We start from the raw sequence: 25006 nt of genomic DNA on the forward strand, positions 1-25006 counted from the left end.
GATCACTTTTAGGTATCATAGAGACATGAGATTTGCTTTATTGCTGCAGTATGTTTTAGTGGCCAAATGACATTAAAATATTATTTTTCTATGTAATCCTAGAAATGTTCATGAAAGATTAAATGCTATTCTTCCCCAGCAGTCCCACTAGTGAAATATGTAGTCACAATGCTTAAGAAGGACATTTCCAAAATTGGACCTCACAATGTTTCTTACCTCTAGAAGCACATATAGCTTCATAAAGACGTGGAAAAGAATTGGAGGGTTTGGGGAAATACCTATGGTTACAGTGTAAGAATGGAATGGAAAAAAAGCCTCTGGTTAAATTCTTGGAAGTGTTACAATTTCTATGACATCTTGGGCAACTTTTAAACTCTTTTTGTGCCTTAGAGTGCAGCCCAAATTAGTGGAATATCTTAAAATGTTGGATCAGAAAGGGTACTGGGGAATGTGAAAGTGTGTGGGTAGGTGTGGGCTGTGGGTAAGTGGGCGTGTATGCACGTGTGTGTTGAATTATCACTGTACATCACTAGCCTTACACTGTGTTCCTAAAGGTGTTTAATTAGTAGTCTGTATTTGCATCTAACAGTCAATTCTCTATCATCTGGGAGTGGAGAGTCTCAAATTTCTCTTTGTAGGTGCTTAATAAGACCTATTAAGAAGCTGGGGATGTGAAGATGATGTGTGTGGGCAGCAGTCCAGGATGTGTGCTTGTGTGTATCTACTAAATTGGTGTCTTATACTCCAAAACAGGATAAAATAACATTTCTTATTATGAATACCTCTGTCCCACTGCAATAGTCCAAATAATTCTTTCTCTCCCTCTCTCTCACACACAGGGGCATTTTAAAAAAATCATATGACATCTTCTAAGTCACAAAAGATGTCAATACTGCTTCAGTTTAGCAAACAAAACCCCAAAGACCTAAAATAATTGCCATGCCTCCTTTAAAAATAGCTTAATTTATACCCCACAACACAGTATCATCTGGTCTCATTCTTAGCCGATATCAGAACTTCAGGCCTTGAAGAGAAGAGAATTTCTTGAGTTTACCAGTAGCATAAATAAGATAAACTCCCAGATCCTATTAAGTTATACATACAATCGTATTGCAGATAAGGGAAACATGCTTCATAATTTAAGTGCAGCAATGCCTCTATTTTGATATTATCATAAAGAAATTACTTTTGTTCACAGTGTTATCTGACCTTCATGCTGAAACTGATTAAAATGTTTTTCCCCCACAACGACGACAACTGTAAATGAAAGTTGAAATGAAATATATGGCCTAACATCACTGTATAGGAGCTTTCCTGTTTAAAAAACCACCATCATAGAAGAAAGAAACCTAGGAAAGCTCATTTCTTTTTCTACCATCAACACAATTGCCTTTTACACAAAGGATATTTCATCATTCATGACAGCAAGTTGTCACTTCCAGGGACAGCTTCCATGTAACTTGGTGAGTATTTTACACAGCTTATTCACAAGTATTATTTGTATCGAAATGACCTGTGACTTACAGCTAGGACAAATATGGACAGAATCTGATAGGCTATGGTGTATTATGCATGCATGCTGGTGGGGGCACAGCAGTTTACTGTAGCATTGGTCTCTTTTGTGTTTTTCTAGTTTTTTGTTGGTGATGGGGATTGAGGGGGGATGGGAAGATGTAGATGTCCAAGCCTCTCCTTTGCAATTTAATGCTAGCCCAAAATTAATATTATTTCTGTTTTCTGAAAAATTGCAAAGTCAAAGGAGTGGAAGCAGATCAAAGACTGTCCCAATTTACAAAGCAAAGAAGAAAGAAGGTAAGATGGTTTCTAGGTAGGGCAAGACACTAATGAACTTATCTACAAAACAGAAACAGACTCACAGACATAATAAACAAATATGGTTACGAGGGTAGGGTAGGGGGCTGGGACGGGATAAACTGGAAGTTCAAGAATTTCAAATACTAAGTACTATATATGAAATAGGTAAACAAGTTTATATAGTATAGCACAAGGAACTATATTCAGTATCTTGTAGTAACCTGTAATGGAAAAGTATGAAAACAAATGTATATATGTATATGTAGGACTGAGACATTATGCTGTACACCAGAAATTGACATGTTGTAACTGACTATACTTCGATAAAAAAGATGGTTTCTAGGTAGGACAGAAAATTTCAGGTAGTCTGTAGAATACAGTTATTTTCACTTTGTGTATGTGTGTTTCCTGGTAATAGGGTGCAGAAGAGTCCTATATCATTAGCATTACAAAAAATGTCCTGGTGTGGGACTATTTTCCAGAATAAAGGTCAGTGTGTTCCAACACGTGTATGTTAAGGACATTCAGTGAGACTAGAGGAAGGGGCGTGAACAAAGTGAGGGAACAAAATCATCTCATATGTAGCAATTTAAAGCACAAGATCATGGGCTTTTAGAACTGTGAGGGAACTAAGTAGTCATCTAAATCAACCCATCTCTTTGAAAAAAGTCAAAAAACTGAGGCCAAAAAGGATCAGTGTGAGATCACACAGGTAGTCAGTGGCAGAGCCCAGCCTAGAACTCAAGTCTCCTGACCCACAGTCCAGCACTCTGGGCATCCCTTGATCACGCTAGTAAGATTCAGGTTATAGTTTGTCTCTCCTGATACGTGCTGTATTTTTTTAAAGCAAAAACCTCATGTACTGGTTTCCCTTTCCTGATCATTGCTGGTAGAACATTTGATCCTATTTAGATGAGCAAAGAGGGAACATGATTTAGAGCTCCCATCACCTTTTTAAGAATATTCCATCTAGATAAGAACAATGGGTTCATTCATTCAAGAAGTAATGATTTTCAAACAAATATTATCAAAATCCTTGTGGTAAAATATTCAAAACTAGTCTGGTAAGTGTGTCAAGGATAAAGACCCAACTCAAGCTATATGGGTGGTAGAAAGAGTGACTAGTATACTAATTAGACTTTACTTTTCTTTCTATTGTCAATGCTGATAATTTGTGTGAGATAAAGCCTCCTGCCTTCATTATTGTCAGTGAGCAAATGATAACTTTTTAAAATATCCGTGAGTCTTTTATTTCACTCTGGGAATAAAAGCTGAATCTCATAACTGGTCTCAAAGTAGAGGGTCTTACTAAGGCAAACAGGTGGTTCACTTTCACAACACAAAGTGTGTCAGGTTCTTTTTCTTTTTCTTTTTTGCAATCTTTAAATTTTTTAAATCTTTTAAGCTATAGGCTAGATCTTGGTTCATACAACTGCTAACAGTTGGTCTTTGCCGAAGATATTAGCCCTCTTTGAGTCTACACACATAACAAACATTATTTACTAATAATTGCACAAAAAACTCCATGTCACAAAGTAGAAAACTACTCCCTATAATCACCTGTTATTAAGAGATGTGATTATGTCTATAATTAAAAATATAAAACTAACCTTGGAGTGTTTTCTAAATACCTCCAAAAGGCAGACTGTAAACAGCTATATTTCAAGCCAGTACAAAAATGAAAAAAAAATATTTGCTCTGTAGAAATCATGTCTTAAAAGGGGGAAAAGATTTCTAAGACTCAAATTGCATGCATAGCTCAAGAAATACGGTTACCCCAAAGCAATCATGCAGGCATTGAGACAACAAGGTTCTCTGCTCCCTAAAGCCACAAGTGAAGACTATTTAGAAGACTCCACAGACTTAAGAAATGTAGGGACCTGTAAAGACAAATAAGTTATTTGCTTGTCTTCATGAAGCTGCCCATCATTAATCTAATTTAGTTTCATGAACTTTGCTTAGTATACTATTCCAATAGATTATGTTTTAGAAGCAAGAGCTAACTCTCCAAACCTCTACCAATTTTTCTGTAACATTTGAAAAACCTGAGAGCAGGCAAAAGTTATCTGGTGTAAAATAATTTGGGTTTCTAGGTTCCAGAAGGAAGTTTAAGACTGGAGATTTCTGTTGCATTTCAAAAATAGGGACTTTTAAAAATGCTCTTCCCTTATTTCCAATTCCAAGCACCAACACAAGGGCTAATCCTTTATATGGCCTGGACCACAACTACATGGAGGATAAATAACTCCAGGAACTGCTGCCTTTTACACATCAAAAAGCTCAAGGGCGGTACTATTGAACTGAAAAATGGTAGGGCTCAGAAATGGAGACAGGAAGCCTGAGTGAGTGAGTGAGTGAGTGAGTGTGTGTGTGTGTGTGTGTGTGTGAGAGAGAGAGAGAGAGAGAGAGTATGTGTGTGTAGGATCCAGGCATTAAGTAATTTAGAACTTAGTGGTTAGCCGGATTCAAAATGCTGTAGAGACCTAGAAAATCATGCTGAATGGAAAGTTCTATTTCTACAATGAATGGAGAGCCAGGTGTTGTTCAGCATGAGCTGAGGACAAATGAGGATTCAAAATTCCTCAAAGCCGTCATTTTTCTCTTTTCAGGTATGACAGAATGGAAATATATTTCAAAGCAATCAAATAAAACACTGTCACTGAAAACAAAACAAAACAAAAAATCACCAGGCTCATTAAGCACCAGTCACATAATGAATGCCTAGTACAAACTCAAAGCAATCCTGCTTCCTCCTTCCTACAGTTTTCTCGTGGCCAGTGGCTAGTAAACTTAGTTGATTAGGGCACAGTGCTAATGACCCAAAGGTTGGAAGTATGATTTTTATTGTCAAAAGTTCTCTTCTCTCACGTTTAACTGACTTTTCTTTGTCCTATAGCTATAGACTATAACCCCTGCAGCCACCTTACGATTACATGCTCTTGGTCAGGATGCATATTTTTGCTAATTCCTTAATATGACTGAAAACATACTTTGTAATTTGTTTCTTTTGATCTACTGAAAGTGAGTCAGCAGCATTAACTGTGTGGTGTGGGCCATTCCAATAACACCGGGGCAATCTTGAAAGATTACTGCTGCAGACAAACACAGAGAAGGAGACGTGTGTCTTAGTTGGCGTGGGCTGCTGTAACAAAATACCATAGACTGGGGGGCTTAAAAATAGGAATTTATTTCTCACAGAACTGGAGGCTGTGATGTCCAAGATCAAGGTACCAGCAAGATAGACAGTGGCCTTCACCCAGTGTCCTCACAGGATGGGGAGAGAGAGAGAGCTCTGGTCTCTCTTTCTCTTCTCATAAAGGCACTAATTCCATTGTGGGAGCCCTCCCATCACACCTCATCTAAACCTCATTACCTCCCAAAGGCCCTGCCTCCAAATACCATCACATTTAAGGGTTAGCATTTCAACATATGAATGGGAGAGGGGAACAAACCTACAGTCCACAACAACGTGCTAATGTGATTTCTCTGGAGCTGTGTTTCCCAAAGGGTGATCTGCAGATCGCCTGCATTAAAATCACCTGGCCTTCTAGTTAAACTGCATATTCTTGGGCCCTCATCACCAGATCAAGAGTAGTACCACAATTTCTAGGGATGAGGCTTCAAGTTTCATTTTTAACATGTCCCCTTCTCCCAGGTGACTCTGATCTATGTTAAAGTTTGAGAATCACTGGCTAGAGCAATAGTTCTCAGCTAAGAGGTGGCCATAAGAATCCCCAAAGGGTTTCGTTAGAATGCATGTGCCTGTCTCACAGCCTAACGAGTCAAAAATCCCTTCTGAGGGCAGACCTGAGCATCGATGGTGGAGACACATAATGTGATGCCAACAAACCAGGCACTGCCCTAAACCCTTTAAATGTATTACTTCATTTAATCCCCACAATAACCCTTTGATATAGGTACCATTATTCCTCATTGTGCATGGATAGTAATTGGAACAGGATCACAGAGGTTGTGACTTATCCAGAATCACAGAGCTAGTAAGTGATAATTCTGTGATGGTGTGTTCCCAGTGCAGCACTATAGCTTAGACATTTATTTCCGGTCCTTTCAGGGCCACCACATTTAAAAAGTGCTCTGATCCTCTCACATGGCAAGGCTTAAAGAGCTGGAAGGATGCTGTCCTTCCCTTCACTGTGCTCAGAATTGAAGAGCTGTTTTTCAACAACCTAAGAAGGATTAACCCATAAATGAAAAGAGAAGCCACTAAAAAAAGAAGAGGTGCACAAGGTTCTTAGTCAAATACTTTCAGTCCTACTCGAGAGAAAAAAATAACAGTGAGAAAATGGCTTTTAGAATTAAAGGAAAAAACCTGGACTCAGACTCAAGTTTTTCCCAAGAAAAAGAAATGGGAGGCCCATCACAAACAACAAAATGCTTTGGGTCAAATTAAAGCATTCAAAATGAATGCTTGCATGATAACCAAGATGCTTGACTTTACAGCCCAAAGAAAATTCCTGTGGGTGTTCAAATAAGTTGCTTGTGACCTGACAGCTGGCTACCACGGGAGATGAAATTTCACAGCCCTAACAGCAGTTTAGTTTAGAAACAATAATTTAAGAACTGGGAGGAGCCACATACATGGCAAATTGAAATGAGTTTAAGCAGCAACTCTCAAAATAGTGACCCGAGAAACTTGTTTATTGAAACTTAGGGTTGGGGGTGGAAGAGGAGGATTTTAAAGGCAGAACAATCTACTGGGGAGATTTGGAGGGAGGTGTCAAAAGAGCAAGAGGGAAAAAGTGTGTACTAATATCTCCCTTAGCCACTTTTCTCAAATTAGGGCTTACTCCGTGCTGCTTTCGGCACCATTTACATCAGAATCTTTTTCCCTCGCCCCACTTCCAAACACTGTCTAATGTGCGGCACTTCTAATTAATCTCCCAAATGACTTGGTTCTACTGTTCTGCCACCGTTTCAGGTAGACCCTATGACACAGAGAGCCACAAAACGCCACTAGAAAGACAAAGCCAAACACATTTATATCACCTCTAATCACATTCAGGATTGATGTATGGACTGAACCTCACCGTGATCTCCACAGTGGAAGGTTGCCCTGCCACTGGTTCATTTTATTATTTTCTTCGCCCAGCCCTCCTTGGCCTCTCACCTTACATGTCCTCACTTGTAATCCTGCTTCCACTGTGTCACTTCCTACACCAACATCTGTGTTTTGTCACAGCATCTACATGTGAACAACCATTTCTTTTACAGACATTACAAGTCAAATACATGGTCCTGCAAGGAGTATTAGTTGTACTTCAGGCCTGCATGCTTTACGATGTCAACAAGAGAGATCCATTAATTTACAGTTTTGTGTTTGGTAGGGGAGCCATATAATATTCTACATATATTTAGTTCTCCTGAATGTAGTTTAATCAATATGGCACCTCAGGCAACCTGAAATACTGAAGGCAACATAAAAGTTGGATTGTCAGCCCAAGAAATTTTATGTCCACTGACGGGAGTTTAACTGCTTTGGAGGCTGCAGAAGGTACATATATTTAGCAGATTATAGTAAAGTCAATGATAGGAAAGCGTCAAAGTGATGTGTATAAAAGGTACTGAGGGAGAGAAAAGTCTGCGCCTTGGACCCCAAGGCAGGGACTTCCAGGTTCAAAGCCTTGCCTGGCAGCCTTGAGCACTATAGTGGTGTCAATGATATTTTCTGCCTCTGAGTGTCATAGACATTTGTAAAGCGAATGCCTCACATAGGATTTTCTGCAGTGACCTTCTGTGTCTCAGTTTTGACACCTGCTAAGTGGGGGGGAACCTAAACTACCTGCCTTTTTAGTATCTTAGTACCATGCTCTGGTTTATCTCAAAGGGCTGTTCTGAGGCTCAAATGAAATGTTTGACATGTAAAGGCTGGAACAGTTTTAAAGCGCTAAACAAATGTAAAAGTGTTTTAAATTATGCATCTCCAGATATAACCAACAACTTGCATATGCTTTCCAAAACAAAGCAAATGGGCTTCTGGGCTTCGATTTCCAATTAGTCCCAAGACATACGATTTTACTTTGTTCTAATTTTCAGAAGTAAAAAGAGCAAAAGTTTCAAATTATGATCTTTATTAAGAAGGTTCTAAGCCATTTAGAAATGCTGGGAACACATGTGACTAGGCCAATTTTTTCACTTATATGTAGGTCCCTTGAATGGCTTTTCCTCTGAAGACTAATAAAAATAAGAGGAGAGTTGAAACTGAACAGAATTGGGTTAAATTTCAATCTGTATTCTGCGATTTTTTTTTGTGAGGGGGCAGGAATACTTTCCTTTAGGTTTGTAATCTCTTCACATGGTTTATAGACCAGCTATTAGTGAATAGGTTTTGTCATGTGATGAAGAGCTAGGTATTCATAGCTTCGTGTGGCGCATGCTCACGCGTCCACAGCAAGGGGCTGAATCAGCAGATTCGCCTCAGGAACACTAGGATCAAAAGGCAAGCCCAGAATCCTATTTGCATGAAGGATACTAGCTAGAGCCTCTCTAGATCCCTAAGAGAAACACTGCAAAAGACATTATTTCATTAAACAAACATCATTAACAACTCAATAGGTGCCACACTGCACTGAATTGCTGGGAACACAGAGATGAAAAAGAGACGCCCTTAAGAGTTCATGCATTCTAAAATACAGAAACAACAGTCAACTTCCAGGACACTAAAACTTATATCCCAGAATGAAGAATGGAAAGTAAAAACACTCCAATTCTTCCTGGGGCGGTGATGGGGGACTGGGACCCAGGGAAAGGAATTTAAAGGATAAACTTGTAATTTTTTATTCAATCTAAAGTATACCAATTTCTGCCTAAATAATACTACACTGGGGGCACCTTGTTTATTTAAAAATCTCTTTTCAAGGCATGAACACTCTGCCACTATTTACACAACTACAAAAGCGGGCAAGGCCGAGAGCAACCACACCAGCTGCTATGGTTTGTTAATGAACAAAAACACTTGAATTTAATTAAAGCAAACATAAAGGCTTACATACTATTGACCGACAAATTGCTTTAGAGTATCCAAGTAACCCACAGGATGGACCCCTACAACCAGTCTGAAGTGGGAAGCAAACAGGGATTTAAAAATGTGTCTGCCTAAAAAGGAGACCGATAAAACCAGCATGACTCTCCATTTATATTGAGAGTTGGTGTATTTTCTTCCAACTTGGTAAACAGGCAACAAGTAATTTTGTGACTTCTTCAAAAACATATCCACAGATACATATGTGAATGTATAGTACATCCAGATTTCTGCAATCATCACTACAATCAATTTTAGACATTTTTATCACTACACAAAGAACCCCAATACCAATTAACAGTTACATGACCCAACTCCCTGCCCTAAGCCCAGTCCTAGGCAAGCACTCATCTACTTATTGCTACTCATTTTTCTATTCCAAGCACTTCATATAAATGGAATCATATAATACGTGGCATTCTGTGTATAGTTCCCTTCACCTAACATAATGTTTTCAAAAGTTACCCATTTTGTAGCAGGTATCAGTATTTTATGCCTTTTTATTGATAAATCATATTCAATTATAAATATATGCCAACATTTGTTTAGCCATTCATCAGGTGATGGACATTGGGTTGTTTCCACTTTTTAGCTATTGTGAGTAATCTTGCAGCTTCTTACATTAGTTTCTAATTTAATGGGCAAATTCACAAATCACTGGTCCAGATATTAAAATATACTATTCTTTTAAGCTGACCATTCCCCAATTCCTTCCCATGTCACCAAAAATCAATAAAATGTAAATGGAAAAACAACAGGTCTTCAATAGGCACATTACAGACACTTAAGAAAATTTGCTGACTCAGTGAATTAATGAATGAGAGAAGCCTTTCCCTCAATCACTGCTTCTCCTTTCAGTTAAATCCCTACCAGTGCCATGGTGCTGTGTCACGGAATGTTAGAGCCGGAAGAGACCATGGAGTCCAGGATTCATCCAACTGTGGTTCAAGAACCACATGCATCAGAACCACCAAAGGACCTTGTTAAAATATCTATTTCTGCCCAGCCTCCCCCACGCCCCCCCCAACAGGGAATCTAATTTACAAACAATATAATTCACAGGGAATCTAATTCAGTAAATCCTGGGAGTGAGGCCACAGGAAGCTGCCTTTGTAACGAGCACCCCAGGTAATTCCAAGTCATACTAAAGTTTGAGAATTATTGATCTAACTGAACCTTCCCATTCTATAGCAGTAGGAACGAAGGACTAGTGCCGGGAAGAGGCATGCTCAAGGTCACAGGATGGTAGGGGTAGAGTCACAGGGATCCGAGGTTATGAATACCAAGATAGCACTTTCCATTACCTCGGGTACCTATCTTTATCACATCTCCATCTTTTCCCTGTGAACATACACCTCCCTCACAGACTTGTTCGATAATCATCACTGTCTGACACACCTTAAGTGCTCAATAAATAGTAGCTATTATTTTTTCTTAAGTTTGGTCCTACGTGAACTAGATAACAAAAAGGTCTCCTATTTTGGCAGTGTTTTCTAAAAGTATAAAGTAAAAAATATAAGGTCCAAGAAGAGAATAACAGACCCAGGAGGAAGGTCTCTGTGGTTCCTGACCCAAATGCTGAAAAAGAGCCTAACTGGAGAACTGTGTTCAACCATGATCTTTTGGTGGCCAAAGAAGATCTGTAGTGACATTTCCTATCCACAGTTCTGAAACTGTTCTGTACACCCACTGTGATCTATTTAAAGGAGCCAGGTCTTTTTAGAAAACAGCTTCTGCCAAGTTTTCTATCAGAAGGAAATCATAAAGTAGGATACGTTCAGCCATGACTAAAAGGTAGTGGAAATTTTTCTAAATGAAACTTTATATGCCTATCAAAAAGATAGACTCAGTGCAAAACCACTGCCATGACAAAGAGGAAAAAAAACCATAAGGGCATTTAAAATTTTTTTTGAGTTCTTAAGTCACAGAAGTAGTGACTTGTTATCATTAAACAAACCAGAGGTGAATAAAGAAAAATTTCATCATCTCTCCTTCCCTTTTCCAAACTGCCCCACTCCCCTGACAAAAATGTATGAATTTGCAATCAGTCCTTCCCCATGTTTTTCTATCCTTGTATAAAACATACATTGTAGAGCAAACACACACACAATATACTTTAATGGAATCATGCCCTACTCATTGCTCTGTACCTTAACTTTTTGAAAATTTTTTTTCAGATTTATACAGTACCATAAGACATTAACATAAAACAGCAGTCCTCTGCTCCTCCCACTCCTGAGTCCTTCCTAAATTTAGATAACTTTCAACTTTTCAAGCTGTTTCTTGTTATTAATCTCCATGTTTACAAATATGCTCATATTTCTATTTAGTAGCTAATTTTATATATTATCTATTAAGTCCTTAATATGGAAAATAATAACCAGCTACCCTGTCAGTCCTTCAAATAGATTTGCCACAATTTTACAGTATTATGTATATTCACTTCTGAGCTTAATGGTATATTATGATATTATAATTTCATTTCCTTTCTTGTACAACCTTTTGTTTTCCTTTAACTTAATAATTATCTCAATTTTACTTGAGAGAGCTTTCATTTGACTTCTATTTTCCAGTGTAAAGTAATAGTGTCATCTGTTGAGAGTGAGTGGGAAGGTAGTTGAAGAAGTGTGAAATAGCCAACTTGGAGTTCAAGGAAAGGGGTCATTAGTAAACGCAGAAGAATATCTAGGTAATATTGAGGGTTCAAATGAGGTTGGAGATCATGAATTTACAAATGATACCAGTCTACATAGCTGTATGATTTCTCCAACTGTGCTCAGTTGTAAGAATGGAGGCAATGGACAGTTGAGTTGATCCAGAGCTGAATTTCAAACCAGAAGGATTCATCAGAACAGAAGGAAGGACAATGGAATAAGAAGTTGAAGATATTAAAAAACAGAAGTCAGAAGAGAGCTCAGCTTCCTTTCACCCATATATATCCATACTCATCTTTCTCCTTTGTTAGGGAGGAAATCCTTCTTATTGTCTAATGTCAATCTTTCCACCTATGAGGATAAAGGAGGACATGAAATTCCTAAACATGGGATCCAGTAGAATTATTCACTTTGAACAAAACATTAGGAAATTAAATGACTATGAGAAGGAAGAAAGGGAGAGTGAGACACACTCACATGCAAGGACAGAGCCAGAAAGTCAAGTCTGACAGTGAGGTAAAAGACAAGAAAATCTGCCTGAATGGGGGAATGCAGCCTTAGATGAGTGGTGAATATCTGGAATAGCTACTATGGGAAACATTTGTGAGACAAAGCTGAATAGATACATGCAAAAAGATTTCCTACTGGGGGCATTAAGATGACTGAGTAGGTGGACGCTGAGCTCACCTTCCCTCATGAACACATCAAAAGTACAACTACATACAGAACAACTCTCACTGAAATCGACCTGAAGACTAGCAGAATGGCTCTTCTACAACCAAGGCTATAAAAAAAGAAACACAGGGCATCTGGTAGGAAGGGAGGAGAAGTGATTAAGTCAAGCCTAGCACTCCTTGCAGGGGGGCCAGAGAAGAGGGGGACATCACCGGCTCAAGGATCCTCCTTGCGGAGCAAGGGGCTTGAGCCACATATTAGGCACCCCAGACCTGGGGTCTAATACCAAGAAGATGAAAAATGTCATGGGTATTTTGATATGAATCGCATTAAATCTGTAGATTGCTTTGGGTAGTATGGACTTTATAACAGTATCAATTCTTCCAATCCATGAATGTGGGATATCTTTCCATTTATTTGTATTGCCTTCAATTTCCTTTATCAATGCCTTATAGTTTAAGAATATAGATCTTTCACCTTCTTGGTTAAGTTTATTCCTAGATATTTTATTCTTTTTGTTATGATTGTAAATGGAATTGTTTTGTTGCTTTCTCTTTCTGATAGTTCATTAGCGTATAGAAATAATAATATACTGTTTCTTCAGTAAGTGGTGCTAGGCAAACTGGTTAGCTACATGTAAAACAAATGAAATTAGAACATTTTCTTACACCATATACAAAAATGAACCCAAATGGATTAAAGACCTATATATAAGAATGGAAACCATAAAATTCCTAGAAGAAAATAAAGGCAGTATACTCTGCGACATAAGTCTAAGCAATATTTTTTTGGATCTGTCCCCCCAAGTAAGGGAAACAAAAGCAAAAATAAACAAGTGGGACCTAATTAAAATTAAAAGCTTTCGCATAGCAAAGGTAACTGTCAACAAAATGAAAAGACAACCCATTGAATAGGGGAAGGTATCTGTAAATGATATGTCTGATAAGAGGTTAATATCCAAAATATATAGAGCATATACAACTCAATATCAGAAAAACAACTCGAATAAAAGATGGATGTTCATGTATGACTGAAGCATTATGCCGTACACCAGAAACTGACACAGCGTTGTAAATGGACTATACTTCAATAAAAAATATAGAGAGAGAAACTAAAAATAAACAAATAAATAAATAAAAAGAAATGGACAAAAAAACCTAAATAGGCATTTTTCCAAAGATGACATACAGATATCCAACAGGCACATGAACAGATACTCAACATCACTAATTATCAAGGAACTACAAGTCAAAACCACAAAGAGAAATCTCACACCTGTCAGAATGGCTGTCATTTAAAAAGACAACAAATAATAAACGTTGGTGAGGTTGTGGAGAAAAGGGAATTCTAGTACACCATCGGTAGGAAAGTAAATTGCTACAGCCACTATGGAAAACAATACAATGGTTCCTCAAAAAATTAAAAATAGAACTACCATATGATCCAACAATTCCACTCTTGGGTATACGTCTGAAGAAAACAAAACCACTAATTTTAAAAGATATATGCACCCCAATGTTCATAACAGCATTATGCACAATAGCCAAGATATGGAAGCAACAAAGTGTCCATCAAGAAAATCAATGGATAAAGAAATGTGGTATATATATAGACAGTGGAATATTACTCAGCCATAAAATAGAATAAAATTTTGCGATCTATGACAACATGGATGGACCTGGAAGGTATTATACTTACTGAAATAACATAGAGAAAAACAAATAATGTATGATATCACTTATATGTAGAATCTAAAAAATAAAAGAAATGAATATAACAAAACAGAAACAGACTCACAGATACAGAGAACAAACTATTGGTTACCAGTAGGGAGAACGGTGGTGGGAAGGGAAAGGTAGGAGAAGAAGATTAAGAGATTAAAAACTGTTAGGTATAAAAAAAAAAAAGGTACAAGGAGTAATAGAGAGTACAGGGGATATAGTCAATATTTTATAATAACTTTGAATGGAGTATAATGTATAAAAACATCAAATTACTATGTTGTACACCTGAAAGTAATGTAGTATTGTATACCAGCTACACTTCAACAAAAAATTTTTAAAATCTTCCTAGCAGCTCTGAAGTCCCAGTTTAGGCTGTAGACCATGCACTGGTTGTGGCACTGGTCCTGATGGTGTGATTTTTTTTTTCCTAGAGTTCAGCCATAGATATCAGAGCATCAAAAATGATAGATTGATCCAAGAATGAGGGGTGTTCTGGGAAGGCTTAATGACAAGATGATTCTAGGGTTAGATAAGGCTAGCAAGAAAAGCATACTACAAGATTTAGGCTAAATAAGAAAAAGTAGTTACACAAGGGGGTTACGAGATTTCTCACACTAGGTTCAACTTGGAAATAATTATTCATTTTAGACTTTAAAACAAAAGTCTCTGGGCTGTTCCCATTATGCCTTTCAGCTACAAAATACAATTATCTTTCTATCAATGGACTGCAAGTACAACCTTCAAATAATACATGGGCTTTTTTTTAAATTAATATGTGCCATGGTACTAATGTCTTAGATTACTTAAAAAAAAAAATCAAAGCATTAAGAGGGTTATGTCCACAGCTCAATCTGAAGTTTTAATTCAATTTTTATATCATGTATCTTTGTAATTATAGAAGTAACATATCCTAGTTGTAGAAAATTTGAAAGCTACACAAAAGAACTAAAAATGACCTGTTACAGCAGCATGCAGGAAAAACAAAATAAACTACCTTAGCATACATAGAGAGATATACTTTTGTATCATGTTTAAATTCATGGGTTCTGGAGCTAGACTGGCTAGGTTCTCATGCCATAACAGTCGTTTCAAACACTTTGTGACTTTAGGCAAATTACTGAACTCCTTGATGTCTCAGTTTCCTCTTCTGAAAGTAGTAATAAAAATGCTACCTATCTTCCAATGAGATAGGTTATGAGAAAATGAGTTTATATATATACAGCACTTAAAACAGTGCCCAGAATAAGTCTCTCGTAGAGGTTAGCTACCATTACTGTGTGTATATACAGGAGATTTTTGGTCATAGTCCTTGTTCAAATGCAGTGTCAGAACCACCCATTAAAAAGGATATTAAGAGAGAACTAGAGAGTAGACCTCAGGGAAATGGACTTTTTCATATTCTAAAAAAGCTAAAGGCAAGTATTTTGTCCAGGGACATCTGGGCACCGATCTGGCCGTTTCCCCAGTTGAGGATTTGGCCTTGTTAATGCTGAGTCGGGTTCAAGAACCAGTAGAGCCTGTTAGTTCTAAACATCCCTTAAATGAAGTACAAAGATTGTTAGTACAAGCTTTTTTTTTTTCCAGAATGGTGACAAAAGCTGAGTATAAAAAACTAATGTTGCAGGGGGGGAAAAATCAGCTATATTTTTGAGTCTAGCAGGACTATTCCCTGTACAGATAGATGGTAGCACTGGCTGCTATAAATCTACAGGGAACTAGGGACCAGATTAAGTCCATGCTAAGATATGCTGCATCTGCACCCATCTTATGAGGTTTTCTCCTTGTCTAATTAAATCAGGAAATTACAATGTGTGGTCCTTTCCCCACCAATCTATAATTCACCAGAAATAACGCAGGTGTTAGAAATGGGATGTGAAATACTGCAATAACTATGTATTATGCATTTATAATATAGAAAAATAAGAGTACAAATAACACATTATTTTGGTGTAGTTAGTTGATGGAAAATTGTATTTTGGAATAAAAATAGGCCTTTCTCATATATTGCAATCACTTATTCCAATTTATCTGTTATTATTGTATGTTTTAAACATAAACATTTTCAATGGTAAGTAAAATGAACTTATTTTTCTTGACTTTTTCTTCCTTTATTTTCATTGTTAGGGAGTCTTTCCGAGTTACTATTATTTTATTCAAGTTATTATATACTTTTTTCCCCTCAGTTATCACTTGAATCCTTCTGAAATTTGCATCTAACCTTGACTAGCTTATTCTGTAAATAAGTATAACTACCACCATGCATCAAGCATTTGATTATGTACTGAGTTTAGTATATTACATGCATCATATATACTTTTATCATTCTCACTGTATATACAATTAAAAGCACAAACATTTTAAAAAGAAAATCCAAAATCTACCCACCTGTAATTAACATTTTGGTGAATAATTTTCTAATTTTGTATACATTTTCATATGTTTATCTGCACATGTAGCAGTATACAAATACACAGAAGTATATAGAAATTGAATTATGTTGCTTTGTAACCTACCTTTTCCATTAGATTGTATTTATGGATATATTTCCATATCAATAAACATAGGTTTACATTATCTTTAATGTGTACATAGTAATTGGCTAAATGGACACATCCCAATTTACCTAGTCAATCCACCAGTATAGCATTAGGCTGTTTCAGAAACTTTGTTATGTAAAAAAAAAAAGTTAATGAACATTCTTGTGTATGCTATCTTTCAGCACTTGCATTTATCTTCTTAGAATGAAGTCTTAGTAAAATCGTTAGCTCACAGAAGGTATGTACATTTTACACTTTTATAGATGGCCAAATAAGCTTTACATTGGAAATGTGCCAATTTAAACAGTGCATTAGATCATCCATACCCCCCACACTGCTGTTTCGTTAATCTCTTAAACCTTCTCTAACCTGTTAGGTGAAATGATTAGTTTTTTTTTGAAGTCAGTTTGTCTGTTGGTATTACTTTTTATGAATATTATGTTCGTAACTTTTCATTTTTGTTAGAACATTTGTTTTGTAATTGACGTGGAGTTCCTTACATATTAAAAATGTGTAACCTTTGTTATGTGTCAGATATTTTTTCCTAGTTTGTCATTTTTTCTATCTTATTTTTGCCAAATAGTATTTTTGGAGGTAAAATTTATTAATCTTTTCCTTTAAGTCATCAGTCTTCATAAAATGATTAGAAAATCTTCCTTAACCTCAAAACTGTAAAAATATGATCAATATAAAATATGTTAAATTATAATTAAATATATAACCCTTAAAACATATTCTCTAGTACCTTTACAGTTTAACTTTTATACATTTAAATGTTTGATCCAGCTGGGACTTTGATTTAAATAGTGAGTATAGATGTAGCTTTATTAAACTTCCCCCTGAATGACTAGCCCTGTTCTCCTAACCATATTTATCAAAAAACCTTTTCCCCCAACCCATGAGTCTGAAATGCCCCTTTACTAGATCTTAAAATCCATAGCATACTTAGAAATAGTTTACTATTTCCAAAGAAATAAACACCGTTCTGTTACATTGATCTGTCTGCCCCTACACAAATACCACAGTATTTAATTCTCTCATTTCTAGTACAAGGTATATGTGGAATGGCAAGTTCCTTAAAATTCTTCAGAATTTCATTTGGAATTTTTTTTTTTGGTGTTTCATTTGATGTAAATCTCTCATTTTCCCCCTCAAATATAGAGTCAAAGTGACTCCTGTAATGTTACTAGTTTGTGTTCTAAGAGGGAAGGAAAGTCACAGCACTGTGGCACTGGAGACTGAACAAGTCTCCATAAACCCATGAAATCAGTTGCCTTTGTGAACATGTTTCTAGGTAGAAATAAATGTGAAGAACCACTGCTGCAGAACAGCGCTGTCCCATAGAACTGTCTACACTGGTCGGGATGCTCTACAGCTGAACTTTCCAACACAGCAATCACAAGCCACACGTGGCTTTTGAGAACTTGAAGTGTGACTAGTGTGACTGAGGAAAGGAATTTTTAGTTTAATTTAATTGTAATCAATTTAAATTTATACAATCACATGTTTATTTGGCAAAGCATAACTATTAAAAAATCACTGCCCTATTATACTGCTTCATAGCATTATTAGCTAATAGATTGGGCAGTTACCTATTTAACCTGTAACTATCATTTAGATAGTGATTTTCAGTAAAAAGCTAAGGCTAACACTGAGCTCTCAATGGCAACTCAAATATATAAGGGATGCCCCCGTATGCATGGCACTCTGCAGAATAAGAGACAGATTAGATAGCCTTCAAGAAATATAAACTTTAGTAGAGGAGATGAAGTGATAAATACCAACGGCTTTAGAACAAGGCAAGTACCATAGAAGAGGAATCAACAAAGTATCAAGAGAGTTCCAAGAAGGGAGAAATTCTTTTGGCTATGGAACATGAGAGAAATTAGGGAGGGCTGCATGGAAGAGGTGGCATTTACACTGCTTCTTGAATATGTTCATTCTCAACAGGCAGAGAAGTAGAGATGGTGGGGGCAGGAGGAAGACACTCCTAGGTTAAAAGAATGGCATGAGCAAAGGTACAAAGGTTATATTGAATAGTGATCTAGGTGCAGCTAGATCATCATGTGAGAACAAAGGCAGTGAGAAATAAGGTTGACTAGGCAGGCTGAAACTAAATCTCAAAGGGTCTCAGATTTCTGTCCAAAGAATCTGGTAGTGACTTTACAGGTAGTAAAGGGAGAATGAAGTCGCTTTAGACTAATGTCATCTCAGCTCTGGATCTCAGAGCAATAATGGATTTGTGGCACTAATAAAGATTCCCAACTTAATTGCATTACCTTGGGGAAATCACTTAAATATTTGGATCCTTGGTTTCTAGCTTATGTAATATGGAAGGATCACTCACCTCACCTCACAAGATTCTGAACAGTAAGCAAGATAAGGAAAGGGGGAGAGCATTTAACAAAGTTTGAAACAAGCACAATACAAATGTTAAAAATTCATAACAAAATATAGTGATCTAGCTATTTCTCAAAGTGACACACACCAAAGCAGGCCAGGACAAAGCAACCCATCCAGGCATAGTAAGACTATAACAGAGAGGACTCTAAAACAGCCTTAAGAATATTTTTTAAAAGGCAGTTTCAGCAGGCAAATGGATAGGAGACGATCCATTTGAACCCCATGTGGGTCCCTGGATGTTTAAAGAATGACAGAATCTTTGGGTTAGTAGTAACAGGTCACCTAGTTCAATCTCACAAATCTGATGTCTGGAGTCCCATCAAATGATTGGCCATGCTGTGTCCATCCATACCTGCCATGGGGAAGAACTTCTTAGGGTTACAATTCAAGCTATTTAATGTACCAGACAACTCTGTTAGAAATTCTTGCAGATTCAGTAACAATCCACACCACTTAATTCACTCACTAGGTAGCCAACACTTTTAAGTAAAGAACTAATAAGAGCTTCAGGAAGATTAGTTCTAATATGCAGAATATGCTGGAGAGCAGACCAGACAGCAAAGAGAGGTTTTTATAGCAGACCAGGTCAAGAATCTGGAGTGAGGAAAAGAGGGAGGGAGGAAAAAAGGGAGGAAGAGGGAGGGAGGGAGGGAGAATGAGACAGAGAGGAGAGAAGAGGAGAGGGTGGGGAGGAAAGAAGGGGAAAAAAAAACAAAGAATCCAGAGGACTTGACAGGGAGAGGTAGCAATAGGAAAAAGAAAAAGAGAAAACCTATTTCAGAGACAGAACTCAGGCATTTAATAAAGGCAGGATGCATGAGGCAGGAATGGATAATCATGCGGGAGTCACAGATGATTGAGATTGGTGGGGGTGGGGGGGTCCGATTAGTGTTTGAATACATTTTGCGTGCCAATAAAACACCCAGATAAAGGAATAAAGCAAGCCAGTTATAAAGCATTTTGGAACTCAGGAGAAAAACCAAGGAACAGCTACATAAAAGTGGTGAGATTCAAGGAGAAAAATAAAGCAAGAAGGAGGCTAAAGCTGGGCTCCTTGGCACAAAGAATATGTATTTAGGTTAATTGATCAAAGATTTGGAGCAGTATCTGTGGCTGGGGAAGCCCAAGAGAAAGTGGCCCATGATGGACTCCCTCCGGCGCCTCTAATCTCAATGGGAGCCAGCTCAAAGTGAACCACCCCAAAGAGTCTGAATTCATTGGTGGCTTTGGCCAAACGGACCCATGCAGTACATCTTTGCATCAGGCCTTATATTGGCCAGGTATGTTTTACTTTGGTAAATCTCTTGACACTGACAGCTCAGAGTCTAAACTTAATAAGAGGCTTATTTTCAAGTGCTAGCTCAGAATAAATAAATGTTGAGTGTGCAACGTGTGCTTTAATTATCTTTCTCCACCAAGTTGGCTCTGATCACAGCTGCCCTGTGTAGTCTCAAGAGACAAACCTCAGGGGTTAAGAGTTGTGGGCTGCCGGCTACAGCCAGAAACCAGCCCTGAAAAGCCCTGTTAGCCCAACCTTGAGGTTAGGTGGTGATTTTTCTTACTTTTCTATGTTATTACTTAAGAGCTGAAACTTGGGATTTTTAAAAATTTCTTCCACTTGGTCACAATGCATTTTCACCAAGCTTACAGTACTTTTCAAATGAAGAAGGCAACGTGTACATTCTTCTAACAGTCCTGGCTGCCATCAGTACTGCCACAGTTACAGAAACACCCAAGTACAAGGGAGAAAATATTTTTTTCTCCTTTAAGTTTCCTCATACTACAACAACCTGTCACAGAATCTACTCAGGCCATCCAGCTGCACACAGGGGTGACTTCCTTTAAGGAACAGGTGCAAATACACAATTCTGTTTTACCGAAGTGTATAATCATTTCGACTCTAATTTAACCCGTTTTACTTTTCCAGCCTTTCCTCTTCTCAAATAGAGAATTTTTTACCCTGATCCATTTCAATGAACTATGCAAGCCACCATGATCGATAAAGTGAAGTTTGTTTCAAAAAAAAGGACTGGAATAGTCACTTCATAATCCATCTCTCATAAGAGAGGACTCTTTGGGGCAGGTCTTAAAGCTCAATAAAACGTCAATGGCTTTGTACGTGTGGAGACAGCTGTGTGTCAGGTGGGTAATTTGGGATACTCCCCAGGTAGCCACACCATCCATTCACCCTGGCAAGCAGCATATATGCTCGCTCGTATGGACTATCACCAATTATGGGTAAACAAGAAAGTTCTACTCAATTAAAGAACCATGTCGCAGGAAATGAATAGATATATCCAAACTCAGATTTTATTTGACCTGTAAACACCACAGTTTACACACAGGCACCCCTACATTCCCCATGCCTGATCAGCACCTTTACCTCTGCATCCAGAGGTTCTAGCCATAGGAGCCTCATAGAAACTGAAAATGGCCCCATTGCTCAACCTGAGTTACGACCACTCAGAACTCATTGAGGGCAGCTGAGGCCAAACCAGAAAGCCCAGCTTAAATCCCCAGCCCTTCAGCTCTGATGGCCCGCCCTTGGTGGCTCACAGTCACCGGGACAGCCTTGGTAGCCGCCTGCCCCTCCTTCCCACCAGCTGGGGCTCCAGAGGGTGAACTAGGATCTTTTGGTGCCACAGCATTTTACCCACATTTAAATGCTTTCTATTTAAATGATCTGCTCCAACTGCAGGCAATTGCAGGCTGTCTAGCCCAAGGCAGCCCCCAAATTGGAGCTCGCACAGTGAGCAGGCAGCTCACAGCCAGAGCCACCGCATCGGGTCCAGCCACAGCGTGGTCCTGTCAGATAGTAGTGGCCCTGTAACAGGGGATGCTGTGCAGAGGAGGAGTACAAAGGATGGAATAGGCACAGGTAGGCACTCCCACTGAAGCCTTGGCCCAGGCACAACTGGGAATTTCACTCACCTGAGGCCCTGGGGTAACTGCCTATTTCCTGTGCGGAGAAGCAAGGAGCGCTGAGAAAAACGCGTTCTGAGCCCCAGGAACCAGCGGAAGCTGAAGTGCCTGTGACCCAGTTGGCAAAGAGCCCAGGAGCACAGTGTGGAATGGATACCACTGTCCCCAACTCCTCAGGGAAAGACCCTATGGGTGTGGGGAGTTGGGGGTGTCAGTGGGGAAATGGCCCCTACTCCTCCACACCTATCCTGGACAGTTAACTCCTTCCCTGCCAGGGGCCCTATAAGTGAAGTAGCCTTCCTGAGCAGTACTTGCTCGCAAGGCTTCAGGGACAGGTCCTTTCCTCCCTCCCTCGGGTCTGACCCCCCCCCCAACCCACCCTGCGCTGTGTGATGTGTTTAATAATCTATGATTTGGCTCCAAAGGTGAGGTTGAATGTACTGGTGGGGAGGGATAAATTATCCCTGAGTAGATTCCCCACACACACCAAAAAGACCACACCTGTGGTAGGCTCCAGAGTAGCTTTCATCCAGCATCCCAGCCCCGCCACACCTTTTGTGGGTGGCATGGAGGAAACCTTGAATACTTCTTTCTCCATGTCTCCTGCAAAGTCCCTGGGTCACAGAGATGGAGGGCAGAGTGCAGGAACTAGGAGAAAACCCTGGAACAGAGAATTCTTACAACACACACTTCCTCTGCCAGGTCTCCTTGTCAAAGCATTTTTTCTTAAATGTCTGATAGTGACAAATCAAGGTAGTTGCTCCAAGTGCGGGCCCAGAGTGGCAAGGTGGGTCACACGTGGTGGCTGCCCCTCCTTCCCCTTCCCTGGAGTTCCCTTGCAAGGAGTCTGAAGTGCAGCTTAGGAGCTGGTCAGTACTCTCTCTCAAGCAATGGTTCAAGAGAGGGTCACTCAACTTGAGACACCTGCTCAAGGGGTGAGCAGGGATTTCTGTGGGAAAGTAGCCAGGGCACCCCAGGGTCTCAGGGCAGGCGGGCAGAGATGGCCTCAGAGCGCCAGAGCTCTCCCTTGTCTCGCGTTCGCTGGGAATCCCCAGGAGCGGGAGTGCATTGCCGGGGAACCCCTCACTGCTCCGCCCAAGAGCCACCTTCAGCCCAATCTCCTCGCCAGTTGCTCTCTTGGCTGCGGGCAGAAATGTGGGTAGAGTCAAAAAGAAGCACCCACTAGGAGAGTGCCTTCTAGACTACAAAGCCCGCGAGCCAACCGCAGAGACCACAAAGATCCAGCCGCGGAAATGCAACGCACGGGCTGCCGGCACCGGGCGGGCGGGCAGGCGCGCGCTCCTCTTCCCCGGCGAGAAGCCCCTGGCCGTGGGAGCTCTGGTCCCTAAACTTTCTGGGAGGGCTGAAGGAGTAAAAGGAGACCGGCAAGCGCGTCCTGGCGCGGGGACCAGAGATGCAGGAGAGGCAGAGTCCCTGTTGGCCTCAGCCTGCCTGCTCCCTGCTGTCACCGGAGAGCCCAGCAGGCTAACCCCTGGCCCTCGCCAGCCCACTGTCCGATTCTGAGAATGGGCATTACCTGAGTCTTGCGAAACAGCCGGGGACGTCCAGCAGGGCTCAAGCGTGCAGTTCCATGTCCAGGGCGAGATGGAGAGCTGGGTTCCAGAGAGCGCGGGCTCGAGCTTCCCGGTCGACCAGGGAGGCTGCCCCAAGGCAAGGGGGCTGGAGGAGGCGTGGGGAAGACGCTGTCTTCCAGAGCGGCGGGCAGGGCAGCCCCGCCTGTTTTCTCCACTCCCCCTCCTAGCCCAAGAGGACGCTAGGAAACTTCTCCCGCCCAGGAAAGCTTTCTAGAGTTCAGCAGAGCCTCTGTGGACTTTTCGAGGGAGCCGGACAGGGAGAGGTTAAAGAGGGTTCCTAAATCACTCGGCTCCTACGCTAAAATGGCAGGTTCCGCCTCTTGGCTCCGTGGCCAGACTCTCCTAAGTCGCCTGCCTCTCAGCCTCTTCCTTCTTCGAGACTTTGCTTCGGAGCAGCCTTGCTCCAGCTCCACCTTGTTTTGGCCAAATGGTGCACCGCGGGACGCAGGCGCCTCAGCCCGTGGCCCTCACGCCCCTCACCAGGCACGCACTTCCCAGAGGGCAACAGTCCTATATCTCTGGCGGCAGCGCGGGCGCAGTTGCGAACTCTGCCTGCCCTCTGCTCCAACCTTGCCCGGGAACCTCCAACCAGTGCGCAAAAGCCTATATATTTGCCCTAGCTCCGAAGAAGGAGCGGTACCCGGGAAGTGAGCTCCGGGCTCGCCTCACATCCTGCCGCCGCCTCCAAAATACGCCTAGAGTGGGGGTAGGAGGATAGTGGAAATCACTAACATCTCCATCGCTAACAGTTTGGTGCCTCCAGGCTGACTGATTACACCGGGGAGGAGGTGGAGATTAGAGAACTGCTCCGGCGCGTCACGGAAAAGGGTTACTGCTGCTCCTCCTCCTCCTCTTCCACACCCCTCTGGATTTGGGAGCGCGGAGAGGGAGAGTGGGAAAGGCTGCCAACCCTGAGCCCCCCCTTCCCCCCGCCCCATCCCCTGGTTAAAAAAAAAAAAAAAGCACTTCCCTCTTACCTTTCCTGGGAGAAGGAAAGCGCGTCCCAGCAGCGCCGTCTAGCGTCCGTACCAGAATAGGCCGGCCTACAGGGTTGGAGCGAGCGCTGAACCGAGTGAGCGAAGGCGGGGAAAGTCACTAAGCGAAGTTTTTCAGCTATCCTGGTCCCCAGTTCCACCCACTGAACAGGTTATGTAGTCCAGCCAGGAGTTCACCTGCTTAGTTAACCCTAGGTCAGAACGTAATATTAAAAACAAAGGCCACCTAATTGCATCCATAATATGAGCTTTGTAGTACCAGCGAGAATTCTTTTCCACCCCTCCCACATTAGAGATCCTTAAGTCTCAGGGTCCTTCAGCTCCGCCAGGGAGGGCTGGGACCCTTGGATGGGCTCGGAGACAGAACCCGGGCCGTGATTGTTTATGCTGCGCGTCTGAGGCTCACCGGCGGTACTCCTGACCAACTGAGTCTCCAAGGTCACACAGCCCAGGAGCTCACCTCTTTAAGAGTGATGGGGAGGGAGGGACTACGACTCAGGAACTGATAGGGTTTGAATTGTAGCAGATTAAGAGACCCGTTTCCACGCCAGGTATCTCCCAGAGCGTTCTGCTTGGCTCACGGGCTCCTTGCTGTTAACACACTTAACAGGACTGCTCATTTAATGGGTCAGCTGAGCGCTATGCTT

The 25006-nt window shown here is 40.5% G+C and overlaps 1 protein-coding gene across 1 annotated transcript in view; it reads right to left on the reverse strand.

Moving 5' to 3' along the window:
- The window catches only part of IL1RAPL2 (interleukin 1 receptor accessory protein like 2), a 919709-nt gene extending 895419 nt beyond the window's left edge, over positions 1-24290 (reverse strand). The window contains exon 1 of the mRNA XM_010963806.3: positions 23307-24290. The gene's annotated coding sequence lies outside the window, so the exon portion shown is untranslated. The remainder of the gene's footprint in view (positions 1-23306) is intronic.
- Between the last annotated feature and the right edge of the window lie 716 nt (positions 24291-25006).

Source organism: Camelus bactrianus, chromosome X (assembly GCF_048773025.1).
Source record: "Camelus bactrianus isolate YW-2024 breed Bactrian camel chromosome X, ASM4877302v1, whole genome shotgun sequence".
Lineage (NCBI taxonomy): Eukaryota > Metazoa > Chordata > Mammalia > Artiodactyla > Camelidae > Camelus > Camelus bactrianus.